This window comes from Neoarius graeffei, chromosome 1 (genome assembly GCF_027579695.1).
Source record: "Neoarius graeffei isolate fNeoGra1 chromosome 1, fNeoGra1.pri, whole genome shotgun sequence".
NCBI lineage: Eukaryota > Metazoa > Chordata > Actinopteri > Siluriformes > Ariidae > Neoarius > Neoarius graeffei.
The window spans coordinates 43748725-43763624 of NC_083569.1; the positions used below are offsets into that span (position 1 = coordinate 43748725).

The 14900-nt window shown below is 42.3% G+C and overlaps 1 protein-coding gene across 3 annotated transcripts in view; it reads right to left on the reverse strand.

Annotated features, from left to right (window-relative positions):
- Positions 1–14589, reverse strand: part of lrrcc1 (leucine rich repeat and coiled-coil centrosomal protein 1) — an 89967-nt gene extending 75378 nt beyond the window's left edge. The window contains exon 1 of one of the 3 annotated variants that reach the window (XM_060932244.1): positions 14537–14589. The gene's annotated coding sequence lies outside the window, so the exon portion shown is untranslated. The remainder of the gene's footprint in view (positions 1–14536) is intronic. The other 2 variants (XM_060932234.1, XM_060932251.1) reach the window with 2 other exon arrangements.
- Positions 14590–14900: the final 311 nt, after the last annotated feature.

Below are 14900 nucleotides of genomic sequence, written 5' to 3' on the forward strand. Positions count from 1 at the left end.
TGTGGTCTATTTTTTACCGTAGCGTGTTATTTGTGTGCGGGGAAGGACACACATTAACAATTTGCATGTGTAGAATGGAATTTTCCACTCCAACAGTTAGAAGTTGATTGTGCTTCCATTTGCGGTCTTTCTGTTACGCGGGTGATCTGTTCGGACGTTATCACTGAAAAGGGGAGTTTTGACGGTTTTATTTTGTTTTAGTCTTGCAGTATAAGGCAATAGAATGTTTCTTTTTCATCTTACTTTCATATTTCGTAGTGTTTGCGTATTTTTGGCCAATATTTTGCAACCATGGTCAATTTAGATCGAACTTTTGATAGAATCTACAGCCAGTCGTTTTGCCCCGCCCCCGCCTCGCGCTCCGTCCGGTGCGGTAGTGATGTCCCGTTGCTCGCGCGCCGCAGCAGAGACCCACGCGACCTTCAGCCGGTACAGTCGCTCTTCTTTTACCAGCGCCGTTATTCTCATCTTTCCGGTGTGTTCTTGATTTTTCCATTGTGTCCTATTTCGCCATATCAAATCCCCAAAATGTATCATATTATTCATATTTAAGTGAATAATCAATTCAGTCATCATAACTTGCCATTTTTAACCCAAGCAATCAAAAAGAGGAAATTTATTCAATATTTTCACTCATCTGTGAAGGAGGGGCTTTAATTCTTCATGATGGAGTTATTTTATGTGGAAATTAATTTTACAAAAGCATTTGAACTGTAATCAAAAAATGTTCCACAGTGGAGGCCAGACAAAGCAAGATGCTATCTTTATTCTTATTAAACATGACAAAAGAAACATTGAGTGTTTGATAAATGCAAAAAAAAAAAATTAGAAAATTTATTTTTTGACCATTATGTCCCAAATGAGAGACCAGTTTCTGAGACGGACCCATATGTGTATTACATATTTATATATATATAAAACAAACAAACACACACACACACACACACAGAACCCCAATTCCAAAAAAGTTGGGATACTGTAGAACGTGAAGATTTGTAAATCATGGAAAGCCTATATTTCATTGAAAATAGGACAAGAACAACATGTCAAATGTTGAAACTGAGAAATTTTATTGGTTTTGAAAAATATATGCTCATTTTGAATTTGATATCAGCAACATGTTTCAGAAAAGCTGGGACAGAGGCAACAGATGACTGAAAAAGTTGTATAATGCTAAAAAAAAAAAAACTAATTAGGTTTATTGGCAACAGGTCAGTAACATGATTGGGTATAAAAAGAGCATCCCAGAGAGGCGGAGTCTCTCAGAAGTAAAGATGGGGAGGAGTTCACTGCTCTGTGAAAGACTGCGTGGGCAAACAGTGCAACAATTTAAGAATAACGTTCCTCAATGTAAAATTGTAAAGAATTTGGGGATCACATCATCTATGGTACATAATATCATTAAAAGATTCAGAGAATCTGGAGAAATCTCTGTATGCAAGAGACAAGGCTGAAAACTGACACTGGATGCCTGTGATCTTCAGGCCCTCAGGGGACACTGCATTAAAAGCAGACACGTGTCTGTAGTGGAAATCACTGGATGGGCTCAGGAACACTTCAGAAAACCATTTTCTGTGAAAACAGTTCATTACTGCGTCCAGTTAAAACCAGATATAAACAATATCCAGAAACACCAGCGCCTTCTCTGGGCCCAAGCTCTTTTACGATGGACTGAGGCAAAGTGGAAACTTGTCCCGAGGTCTGACGAATCAAAAGTAGAAATTCTTTTTAGAAATCATGGACACCACGTCTTCCAGACTAAAGAGGAGAGGGACCATCCAGCTTGTTACCAGTGCACAGTTCAAAAGCCAGCATCTGTGATAGTATGACGGTGCATTAGTGCACATGGCATGGGTAACTTGTACATCTGGGAAGGCATCATTAATGCTGAATGATATATACATGTTTCAGAACAATATGCTGCCATCCAGATAAAATCTTTTTCAGGGAAGGCCTTCCTTCTATCAGCAAGACAATGCTAAACCGCTTTCTGCACATATTAAAACTGCATGGCTCTGTATTAAGAGTCCAGGTGCTAAACTGGCCTGCCTGCAGTCCAGACCTGTCTCCCATTGAAACATTTGGTGAATTATGAAGTGCAAAATAAGACAAAGGAGACCCCGAACTGTTGAGCAACTGAAATTGTACATCAGGCAAGAATGGAACAACATTTCTCTTTCAAAACTACAGCAATTGGTCTCCTCAGTTCCCAAACATTTACCGGGTGTTGTTAAAAGTAGATGTGATGCAACACAGTGGTAAACGTGCCCCTGTCCCAACTTTTTTGAAATGTGTTGCTGACATCAAATTCAAAATGAGCGCATATATTGCAAAAAACAATGAAATTTCTGTTTCAACATGTGAAATGTTGTCTTTGTACTATGTTCAATGAAAAATAGGGTTTCCATGTTTTGCAAATTATCGCATTCTGACTATCTACAGTTTACACAGCGTCCCAACTTTTTTGGAATTGGGGTTGTGTATATATATCTCTCTCTCACACACACACACACACACACACACACACACACAGTGCTGAGCGTAAATGAGTGCACCCCCTTTGAAAAGTACCATTTTAAATCAATATCTCAATGAACACAATTTCCAAAATGTTGTCAAGACAAAGTTTAATATCACATCTGTTTAACTTATAACGTGAAAGTAAGGTTAATAATCTAACTTAGATTACACATTTTTCAGTTTTACTCAAATAAGGGTGGTGCAAAAATGAGTACACCCCACAACAAAAACTACTACATCTAGTACTTTGTATGGCCTCCATGATTTTTAATGACCGCACCAAGTCTTCTAGGCGTGGAATGAACAAGTTGGCGACATTTTGCAACATCAATCTTTTTTCCATTCTTCAACAATGACCTCTTTTAGTGACTGGATGCTGGATGGAGAGTGATGCTTAACTTGTCTCTTCAGAATTCCCCATAGGTGTTCGATTGGGTTCAGATCAGGAGACATACTTGGCCACTGAATCACTTTCACCCGGTTCTTCTTCAGAAATCCAACAGTGGCCTTAGGGCCTCTGCATGCTCTTGCGACAAGGCTTTCGCAAATAGCTTTCGCAGACAGTTGTAATTTATCGTTGAGCGGGGAGTAATAGGCGTGTGCGATGTTATTCACCGCCACAACGCAAAGGGGGCGCGAAGTCGTGAAATCGCTAGGAGTAGTTGGTGGGTGTGGTTAGTGGAGTGTTTATCCTCCGGTTACTTATAATGACTAGAACTGGAGTCGTATAGATGTACATACTTCCTCACTTCCTCGATCAACCGCTCTTCGTGCTGCTCCATCTTCGCTCGTGTTTTTAAAAATGGCGGTCGTGAAAACAAAACAAACCGGGAAAGTAGGGAAGCGGAAGTGCGTGTACAGCGGATGTAGAGTGAACCAATCAGAGCCCTCTTGTCTGCGACGCTGTCTGCGGTGGTCACAATTTTTGGGAGGTGCGCGCAGAGCGTCTGCGAAGGGGGGGGGGCTTCACAGATGCCATCTGAGAGGACTGCGTTGTCAGCATAAATTGGCCTTTAGATGTGTGTTTAGTCATGTTGGAAAAGTGCATGACGACCAAGGGCACGGAGTGATGGTAGCATCTTCTCTTTCAGTATAGAGCAATACGTCTGTGAATTCATGATGCCATCAATGAAATGCAGCTCCCCGACACCAGCAGCACTCATGCAGCCCCACATAAGGACACTGCCACCACCATGTTTCACTGTAGGCACCATGCATTTTTCTTTGGATTCCTCACCTTTGCGACGCCATACAGTTTTGAAGCCATCAGTTCCAAAAACATTTATCTTGGTCTCATCACTCCAGAGTATAGAGTCCCAGTAGTCTTCATCTTTGTCAGCATGGGTCCTGGCAAACTCTAGGTGGGCTTTATTGCGCCTGGGCTTTAGGAGAGGCTTCTTTTGTGGATGGCATCCAAGCATGCCATTCCTCTGCAGTGTACGCCGTATTGAGTCACGGGAAATAGTCACCCCAGTTTGGCTTTCTACTTCTTTAGATAACTGCAGTGAACTTGCATGCTGATTTTCTTCAACCCTTCTCATCAGAAGACGCTCCTGTCGGTGTTAACTTCCGTGGACGACCTGGACGTCTCTGTGAGATGGTTGCAGTTCCATATTTCTTAAATTTTTGTACCACTTTTGCGACAGTATTCTGACTGATAAGTAAAGCTTTGCTGATCATCTTGAAGAATGGAAAAAGATCGATGTTGCAAAATGTCGCCAACTTGCTCATTCCATGCCTAGAAGACTTGGTGCTGTCATTAAAAATCATGGAGGCCATACAAAGTACTAGATGTAGTTTTTGTTGTGGGGTGTACTCATTTTTGCACCACCCGAATTTGAGTAAAACTGAAAAACGTGTAATCTAAGTTATATTATTAACCTTACTTTCCCGTTATAAGTTAAACAGATGTGATATTAAACTTTGTCTTTTCAACATTTTGGAAATTGTGTTCATTGAGATATTGTTCAAAATGTTACTTTTTGCCAGTGACACAGCCATCGTTGGGTGTATCAGTGACGATAGAGAGGAGGAGTATCGGAGCCTGGTGAGGGACTTTGCTGTGTGGTGCAACAGGAACCATCTGCAGCTCAACACCTCGAAGACCGAGGAGCTGGTCATTGACCTTGGGAGGTCCAGACCAAGGTCACGACCAGTTCTGATCGAGGGAGTCGAGGTGGAGGCTGTGGATTCCTACAAGTACCTCGGGCTGTGGCTGGACAGCAAGCTGGACTGGACTTGTAACACCAAACACTTATATAGGAAAGGACAGAGCAGGCTGTACTTCCTGAGGAGGCTGCGGTCCTTTAACATCTGCAGGAAACTCCTGTGGATGTTCTATCAGTCCGTGGTCGCCAGTGTCCTGTTTTACACCGTGGTGCGCTGGGGGGGCAGCACATCCAAGAAGGACACATCCAGGCTGGACAAACTGATCAGGCAGGCCGGCTCTGTGGTCGGCATGAAGCTGGACTCTCTGGTGATGGTGGCAGAGAAGAGGTCTATGGACAAACTATTGAACATCATGGACGATGCCCGTCACCCTCTGCACACCGTCATCAGCAACCAGAGGAGTCTGTTCAGTGACAGAATGCTCCTTCCCAAGTGCAGGACTAACAGACTTAAAAACTCCTTTGTACCTCACACCATCAGACTGTACAACTCCTCTCTGGGGGGGGGGGGGGGGGGGCAGGAGGACAGAGGACGGGAAGGAGCAGTAGCCTAGCCTGACAATAAGCAATACCGGACAATGTGCAATATTATGTGTAATATAAAGTGCAATATCTCTCCTGCTGCCCCCCTTCCTCTCTGCCCCATATCTTGTTCCCTTTCTATATGCAAATACTTAATTTAATTTATCTAGAAGTTTTTTCTCTATTTTCTAGTCTCTGTTTATCCTGTAATGATGCTGCTGGAATCTTAATTTCCCTGAGGGAACCCTCCCAAAGGGATCAATAGTTTTATCTAATCTAATCTTTTCAAAGGAGGTATACTCATTTATGCTGAGGACTGTGAAAGTAGAAAGGAGGTTGAGTTGGGTTTGGAGAGATGGAGGTATGCATTGGAACGAAGAGGAATGAAGGTGAGCAGGAGCAAAACAGAATACATGTGCATCACTGAGAACGGGGATGAGAGTGTAGTGAAGATGCAAGGAGGAGATGTAAAGGAAGTTGGTGAATTCAAGTACCTGGGATCAACTGTGTAGGAAAATGGGAGCTGCGATAGTGAGGTGAGAAAGAGTGCAGGCAGGGTGGAGCAGTTGGAGAAGGAGTTCGGGAGTCATTTGTGATAGGAAAGTCCCAGCAAAAGTGAAAGGTAAGATGTATAAGACAGTAGTGAGACCAGCTGTGATGTATGGATTGGAGACCGTACCCTTAACGAAGAGACAGGAGGCAAAGTTGGAGGTGGCGGAGTTGAGGACGTTAAGGTTTGCGATGGGAGGTTGGACAGGATTTTTTGTTTGTTTGTTTTCGTTTATTGCCAGTTAAGCAGCTGTGGCTATTTCATGGCAAATACAGGTAATAAACGGGACTCCCTAAAGTGAATGACGCATGAAATGGAATGACGAGTGACAGCTAGTGATTTGAACAATAAATGGTCCCTTGTCATTCAGATTCTTATAAATGGAATAACGATTGAAATGTAGGTGGAATGACATGCTTTCAGCTCATGAAATGGAATGACATTGTTTCTAAGTGGAATGACATACTTTTAGGTTATCAGTGATATCCCCTTTTACAAATGGAATGACAGTGTTTTTAGGTGGAATGACATACTTTGAGGCAATGTTATCAGTGATATCACCTATAACCTAACCCTAACCCTAGAAACAATGTCATTCCATTTGTTAATTTGATATCACTGATAACATTGCCTCAAAGTATGTCATTCCACCTAGAAACCTTATCATTCCATTTGTAAAAGGTGAGATCACTGACAACATTAGCTCAAAGTAAGTCAATACATATAGAAACCCTGTCATTCCATTTGTAAAAGCTGATATCCCACCAAGCACCCATTTATCTTATCCTAGGGAGGTCTAAAACTAAAGATTTAAATCGTTATTCCATTTGTAAGAACCTGAATGACAAGGGACCATTTATTGTTCAAATTTACTACCTGTCATTCGTCATTCCATTTCATGCGTCATTCACTTTAGGGAGTCCTTAATAAATTTAACTTGACATATTCAAAACCAACAATCAAATAAATAAACACATTAAATAAGTTTGTTCACGGCGGCACGGTGGTGTAGTGGTTAGCGCTGTCGCCTCACAGCAAGAAGGTCCGGGTTTGAGTCCCGTGGCCGGCGAGGGCCTTTCTGTGCGGAGTTTGCATGTTCTCCCTGTGTCCGCGTGGGTTTCCTCCGGGTGCTCCGGTTTCCCCCACAGTCCAAAGACATGCAGGTTAGGTTAACTGGTGACTCTAAATTGAGCGTAGGTGTGAATGTGAGTGTGAATGGTTGTCTGTGTCTATGTGTCAGCCCTGTGATGACCTGGCGACTTGTCCAGGGTGTACCCCGCCTTTCGCCCGTAGTCAGCTGGGATAGGCTCCAGCTTGCCTGCGACCCTGTAGAACAGGATAAAGCGGCTACAGATAATGAGATGAGAAGTTTATTCACATCAATACACTTTAAAAAGTTTAAAACCTTTAAAGGTGGGACCTTATTAAAAATCTCAAATATAGTATCTTCTTTAAAAAATGTCTGTCTTTTTACTCTAAGGGCAGAGCAAGATAAAATATGCTTAATTGATAAGAGACTACCACAAAGATCACAAAGGGGGGGGGTTCACCTCCAGTTAATAAAAAAACATGGGTGAGTCAAGAATGTCCAATTCTACACCTTGTGTACACAACATGATCATGTCTGCATGAAAATGACTGGGTTATCACTTGTTTCACATGTGTCATGCAGCTTATTTCCAGCACATTCATCCCATTCGGCTTGCCATATATCACTTATGTAAGAACAAAGCACAGGTTTAAAGGGGTACCAAATAGTATATACAGTTGCTGATGTGACAAAGTAACGTATTCTTAAGTATTCTATCAAATTTATATACTAGAAAACAACGAAATATCTTGGTAATTGTAAATATAATAGTCGGTACGCTAAACGGCACAAGAGTCGCCATTTTTAAAAGACCGTGACGTCAGCGCTACCCACTGCACTAGGAGAGAAGCGTGTAATCATGGCGTCGGGCGCATCAAGTGAAAGCGACAGCTCTGTCGAATCGTACGAAGAGATCCCGCAAGACACACTGCAAGCAGGCTATGGCTTAGAAGGGTACCAGTTTGAACCTAGGAGAGGTACTCTCGACTCCGGTGATGACGAAAGAAGAGAAGAAAGCTCGAACTCGCTTGGTGTTTTTCAGCGGAAACGAGTGAAAAGACACGTCTGGAGGATCGTTATGCTTTCCATCGGTCCTGTTATTACACCCGAAAGCAACACACTGTGGCATTGTGTAGCCGGTCACTTACAATTCATCCTACTTTCCGATTCACACGTGCTATTCCCAACCTCAATGAGCCAACACAACTGGGCACATACATACGTCATGAGTGTTATGCAGAGAAAATGAACGTGCATTCTGATTGGATAAAATTAATATCATGGCGGGCTGTTCAAACTGCGGAAATAGTTTGCTCGAGCTACTTTCAAAACACTATAACTTTCCAACCTTAGAACAAAAAACTTTTGTAAGTCTTGAATAAGGTTCGTTAATGTGTGTTTTATTGTTATATTTACTCTATATATTGCCCTCTGTTCCCCTTTAATGTCAGAGACAGGGATTTGGCATTGAGAAATGTCTTCATTCAGGGCTCCTTTAGCAGCACTGTCTGCCGGTTGGACAGGATAAGGAACGAGCACATCAGAGGGACAGCACATGTGGAGAGCTTGGGAATGAAGCTGAGAGAGATGAGACTGAGATGGTCTGGGAACATCCTGAGAAGAGATGCAGAGCATGTGGGAAGGAGAATGTTGAGGATGGAGCTGCCAGGCAAACGAAAACGAGGAAGGCCAAAGAGGAGATACATGGATGTGGTGAGAGAGGACGTGAAAGTGGTAGAGAAGGATGCGGAGGACAGGGAGCAATGGAGACGAAAGATCCGCTGTGGCGACCCCTAATCAGGAGCAGCCAAAAGAAGAAGACATACAGGTGCTGGTCATATAATTAGAATATCACGAAAAAGTTGATTTATTTCAGTAATTCCATTCAAAAAGTGAAACTTGTACATTATATTCATTCATTACACACCGACTGATATATTTCAAATGTTTATTTCTTTTAATGTTGATGATTATAACTGACAACTAATGAAAATCCCAAATTCAGTATCTCAGAAAATTAGAATATTACTTAAGACCAATACAAAAAAAGGATTTTTAGAAATGTTGGCCAACTGAAAAGTATGAACATGAAAAGTATGAGCATGTACAGCACTCAATACTTAGTTGGGGCTCCTTTTGCCTGAATTACTGCAGCAATGCGGCGTGGCATGGAGTCGATCAGTCTGTGGCACTGCTCAGGTGTTATGAGAGCCCAGGGTGCTCCGATAGTGGCCTTCAGCTCTTCTGCATTGTTGGGTCTGGCGTATCGCATCTTCCTCTTCACAATGGAGCACTTGCATGTGACGTCACAGCCGATCCAGATTGTGACAGACGCCATCGTGTCGGTCAAACGCCATATTCCGCCTTCTACTTCTACTTTTACTTCTACCTTCTCTTCTGGAAAACCCTACTATATACAATTCTACTACAACGGCTGCGGCTACAAGCTCTCCCTACCTGTGCACGTTTTTTATGTTTTTTGTGTGTATTTTTGCGTGTTGTTCGTCTGTACCGGACTTCAATATCCACTACAACCGTATGGACTTACTGGACATTGGTTTCCAGCAGAAAATGACGGTTTGTAGCGATTTCCATCGCATGCACAACATTCCGGATGAGAAAAAAAATAATAATAACATTCCGGACGAGACAGCGAGACCAGCGGGGTCTCCGTGGATTGTTATCGGAAGCAAAGCGAAGGAGGCGGCGCCGGGAGCGGAAGCAAAAGCGAGGCTGCAGGCAGAGCCGGCCTGTTGACTAAGCTCAGAAAACAGCTACTCAAACCTCCACTGCCAAGCCTCTACCTCTCCAACGCCAGATCCATGTAAACAAGACGGACAATTTGGAATTACCTTATTCTATTCTATAATCGGCTGGTCAGTGCTATACTCAATACTTAAGTGACTCACCCGTCCAATGAGGATTATTTTCTTGTTTACAAGATGCCACATCTGAGTCGCTGACAAATCCTGAATTTCTGTAAAGAAAACTGTCCAGAGATTTATAAGCACGCAGTGCTTCACCACTGAACAGCAAGGGAAAGTTAATGAGGTAATTATACACGTCCGGGTATTCCGCTGGCAGTTCAAAATCCGGTCGTGAAAACTCCGTCCGGAAAGCCATAAGGGTCACAAATCTGTAGATCGTTTATTTTAGACATATATCTAGTTATCTGTTCATTAGAAAAATGAGCCGTGTAGTCCGTCGGTTGAAATTGATCCATTCTGTACACGAGTGCAGCAGTATTCAGCTGTGTTTTTGACCGACAAGATGGGGGTTGTGTACTTTCCGGTCACATGACTGCAAGATCTCTATACCCCATAGATTTTCTATGGGGTTAAGGTCAGGCGAGTTTGCTAGCCAATTAAGAACAGGGATACCATGGTCCTTAAAGTGCTGATGACACGAACATGACTCTATGCAATTTCTTAAATAAACTATACAGCATGGCAAACATGTTAGATTTCTGTTATAATTACGTGAAAAGAAGCTGTTGTTACGCGAATATCCAACTTTTAATTGCACAGCGCAAGAAAACTGGGTCCGTGGCTCGCGGCCATGTTGTGACGTCAGCGGGAGAACACGCTGCGGTTCACTGGCTGTTCTACTCAATGGAAATGGTGCATGAAAACGCCGGTGAACTCTCTAGTGCTAGCTCTTCCTCTTCTGGGAGTCTAGAATTGTGTTGATCTCTTCCGAACAGAATCTATGATAGCCTACCCTCTTTACCCTTTGCCTCTCGTTGCTAGGCGGCAGTTACATGAAAGCTGCAAGCTTTCACAAGCAAATACATGACTGATATCACGCCGACTTTATGATTACATTTATGATTATCATGTAGAATCTATAGCTCTACGTACCTTTATCTTATGTCATTTCACAACACATGTTCTGACAGGAGGACTGTCTTTGGATCCGGCATAGCTACTAGTAGACCCCCTCCGGAATACTGGCAGTGTTGCCAGATTGGGAGGAATCCCGCCCAGAATGGGTGGTTTCAAGTGCATTGTGAACATATTTTGGGCTGGAAAACTTCAGCTGTATCTGTTGCCAGATACTGCTGACGTTTTCCAGCCCAAAATATGTTCAAAACCCACCAAAACGCACTTGAAACCGCTCAACTGGGCGGGAAACCTCCCAATCTGGCAACACTGTGTCGGCACTGCTGATGGTAGTAACACACGTTTGTGCTGAACTGAACACCCAAGAGATTCTTTTAAGCTGGGAAGGGTGTCAAAACAATCCAAATCGAAGTGTTCAGAGCACAGGACGGATGTTGGTGAGGGCTCCCACTTGTCACGAGTGCGCCTGACTTGCTTCACCCACTTCGCATGCAGCTCGGGATCTCTGGGAAACTTGAATAAACTTACCCCATCCTTGTAGGTTTTGGAGCAAAAGCCGGCAACACAACGCGAAGGCATAATAACTATATATATATATATATATATATATATATATATATATATATATATATATATATATATAATAATAATGTATAATAATAATACTAATAATGACAAACTGAACACCTGTCGCATCAACAACAAACTGGTAAGTTAGGAGGAAGGTTCTTTCGCTGACGTCATATAGCTCCTCCTCCTCTTTCGTCTCCTGGGTGCTGCAGCCCCGTCAAATTTGCCCAAATAGCCGCGTTTATCATAACTTGTAAAATAGGCGCCTTCGTGAATTAATATATGGATCATCGGGAATTACTTTTTATGTTATAAAACATCGCCAAAGATGTCAAAAACGTGTCATCAGCACTTTAAACCAGGTACTGGTAGCTTTGGCACTGTGTGCAGGTGCCAAGTCCTGTTGGAAAATGAAATCTGCATCTCCATAAAGTTGGTCAGCAGCAGGAAGCATGAAGTGCTCTAAAACTTCCTGGTAGACGGCTGCGTTGACCTTGGACCTCAGAAAACACAGTGGACCAACACCAGCAGATGACATGGCACCCCAAACCATCACTGACTGTGGAAACTTTACACTGGATCTCAAGCAATGTGGATTCTGTGCCTCTCCTCTCTTCCTCCAGACTCTGGGGCCTTGATTTCCAAAGGAAATGCAAAATTTACTTTCATCAGAGAACACAACTTTGGACAACTCAGCAGCAGTCCAGTCCTTTTTGTCTTTAGCCCAAGTGAGACGCTTCTGACGCTGTCTCTTGTTCAAGAGTGGCTTGACACAAGGAATGCGACAGCTGAAACCCATGTCTTGCATATACGTCTGTGCGTGGTGGTTCTTGAAGCACCGACTCCAGCTGCAGTCCACTCTTTGTGAATCTCCCCCACATTTTTGAATGGGTTTTGTTTCACAATCCTCTCCAGGGTGCGGTTATCCCTATTGCTCGTACACTTTTTTCTACCACATCTTTTCCTTCCCTTTGCCTCTCTATTAATGTGCTTGGACACAGAGCTCTGTGAACAGCCAGCCTCTTTAGCAATGACCTTTACACTACGTTCACACTGCAAGGCTTAATGCTCAATTCCGATTTTTTTGTGAAATCCGATTTTTTTGTGAGGTCGTTCACATTAACAAATATACGCGACTTGTATGTGATCCTCAGTATGAACGAAAAGCGAACTAAAAGTGTTCCGCATGCGCATTGCAGGATACGACGACGTCACACGCAGTGAGCATGGCCAGCGTTTACGGAAGTAACCTAAAGTTTCCTGTGTATGACAGTAGCCAGCATGGAGTACCTGGCGATGATGCAGTTGTTGTTGCGACGGAGCCAGAACATGCACAATAGCCTGATGTTAAGGAGGAGGTTGAGAAGGAAGAGGGCAAGGGTTTTGGCTCAGGCGTTCTGTGGGGTAGTGACTGCAACCTCCGTTCAAAGGAACATCAAAGCCATGTTGTTGTAACTTTTTTGAGAGACCCGCCGCCTACTTCAGCGCAGAATAGTGACGTTTGTGGCTTGTTGATGACGTGTAAGTCGGATGAATGCGACCTGGCGGTTCAGACTGAAGTCGCATATGAAAAGATCGGATAGGAATCGGAATTAGGACCACATATCCAAACGGCCTGGGTCGGATTTGAAAAAATCGGATCTGTGTCGTTCATATTGTCAATAAAAGATCGGATACAGGTCACACATGGGCGAAAAAATCGGATTTGAGTCACTTCAGCCTGCAGTGTGAACGTAGTGTTTGTGTCTTGCCCTCCTTGTGCAAGGTGTCAATGGTCGTCTTTTGGACAACTGTCAAGTCAGCAGTCTTCCCCATGATTGTGTCGCCTACAGAACTCGACTGAGAGACCATTTAAAGGCCTTTGCAGTTGTTTTGAGTTAATTAGCTGATTAGAGTGCGGCACCAGGCGTCTTCAATATTGAACCTTTTCACGATATTCTAATTTTCTGAGATACTGAATTTGGGGTTTTCATTAGTTGTCAGTTATAATCATCAAAATTAAAAGAAATAAACACCTGAAATATATCAGTCTGTGTGTAATGAATGAATATAATATGAGTGATTCCACGCTTATGGGTACTGAAATGGGGACATGAACTTATTCACCTAAAACCATTTCTTTTTTTACCATCAGGTCACAAAACATGTAATCTTTAATGAATGATATGTTAAAAGATAACTTCAATTTTCTGAGATGTAATAAAAACATATTTATATGCCAAAGTCAAGCCTATGAGTTCCAAAACGATGTCTGTTACATTACTTCTGTTACGATTGTCCATCTCGCGTCTGTTACAAATTAATTACAATCTAGCTATATACCATGTTAATCTTATTGAAAGAATGTGTACGTTTATTCTACTACACATGTTTATTCATTATATTATATTGTTAAAATTGAGAATATATATGTCCACAACACTTCTGTTACGTTCTGACTTTGGCATATAAATATGTTTTTATTACATCTCAGAAAATTAAAGTCATCTTTTAACATATCATTCATTAAAGATTACATGTTTTGTGACCTGATGGTAAAAAAAGAAATGGTTTTAGGTGAATTTTTAAAAATAAGTTCATGTCCCCATTTCAGTACCCATAAGCGTGGAATCACTCATACACAAGTTTCACTTTTTGAATAGAATTACTGAAATAAATCAACTTTTTCATGATATTCTAATTATATGACCAGCACCTGTATATATGGGCGGGCAGGCAGGTTTGATGAGCTGATTAAATACTTGTTGATCATATTGTGAAGCTATATGAAGAAGCTCTGGAAGGATCGAGGTCAGGTAGTTTATAATTATATGAATGTTGATTAGCAGACTAGATGATTTTGGAAACATTTTAGCTCCAGTAAAGCTCTACTGTGAAAGCATCAGTGTTTATGAGCAACATACTGAGCCGTTTCCATGGTGCAGCAGGTCTGTGCTGTGTTTACTGTTAGATAACTAGCCATTTATTTCATACATTTAAATCACATATGGACTTGTTTTTAAGAATTATAGTCAGTCTTTGTGTTGTTCATAGTCTCTCTGTGCAGAGCCAGCTAGCATCTTTACTGCTCTCCATGTTGTTCAGTCAGCTGTAGCTGTGAATGCTGCTAGCTTAGCTTAGCTTAGCTACAACTCTCCAACCCGCTACTTTACTATACGTGCAAGCTGTATTAATATATGATATACCATTAATAAACTATACTCATACAATTATGATAACATTAGCAAGTAAATATATGCATTTCAGTGCTGTGAACAGGTGTAATGAAACCTACCCTGCTGTACTTTGCTACACACGTATCGCCATCTTACTTTGAACCACCCGCTTTGGGCTGTAGAAAGCGTCACTTCCGGTTCAGCTTTTTAACTCGATATACGGTGATAGAGCTGGGCGATACGACAAAACAATCATATCGCGATATTTGAAAACATTTGTACGATATCTCATCCCATCTCATTATCTCTAGCCGCTTTATCCTTCCACAGGGTCGCAGGCAATCTGGAGCCTATCCCAGCTGACTATGGGCGAAAGGCGGGGTACACCCTGGACAAGTCGGCAGGTCATCACAGGGCCGACACATAGACACAGACAACCATTCACACTCACATTCACACCTACGGTCAATTTAGAGTCACCAG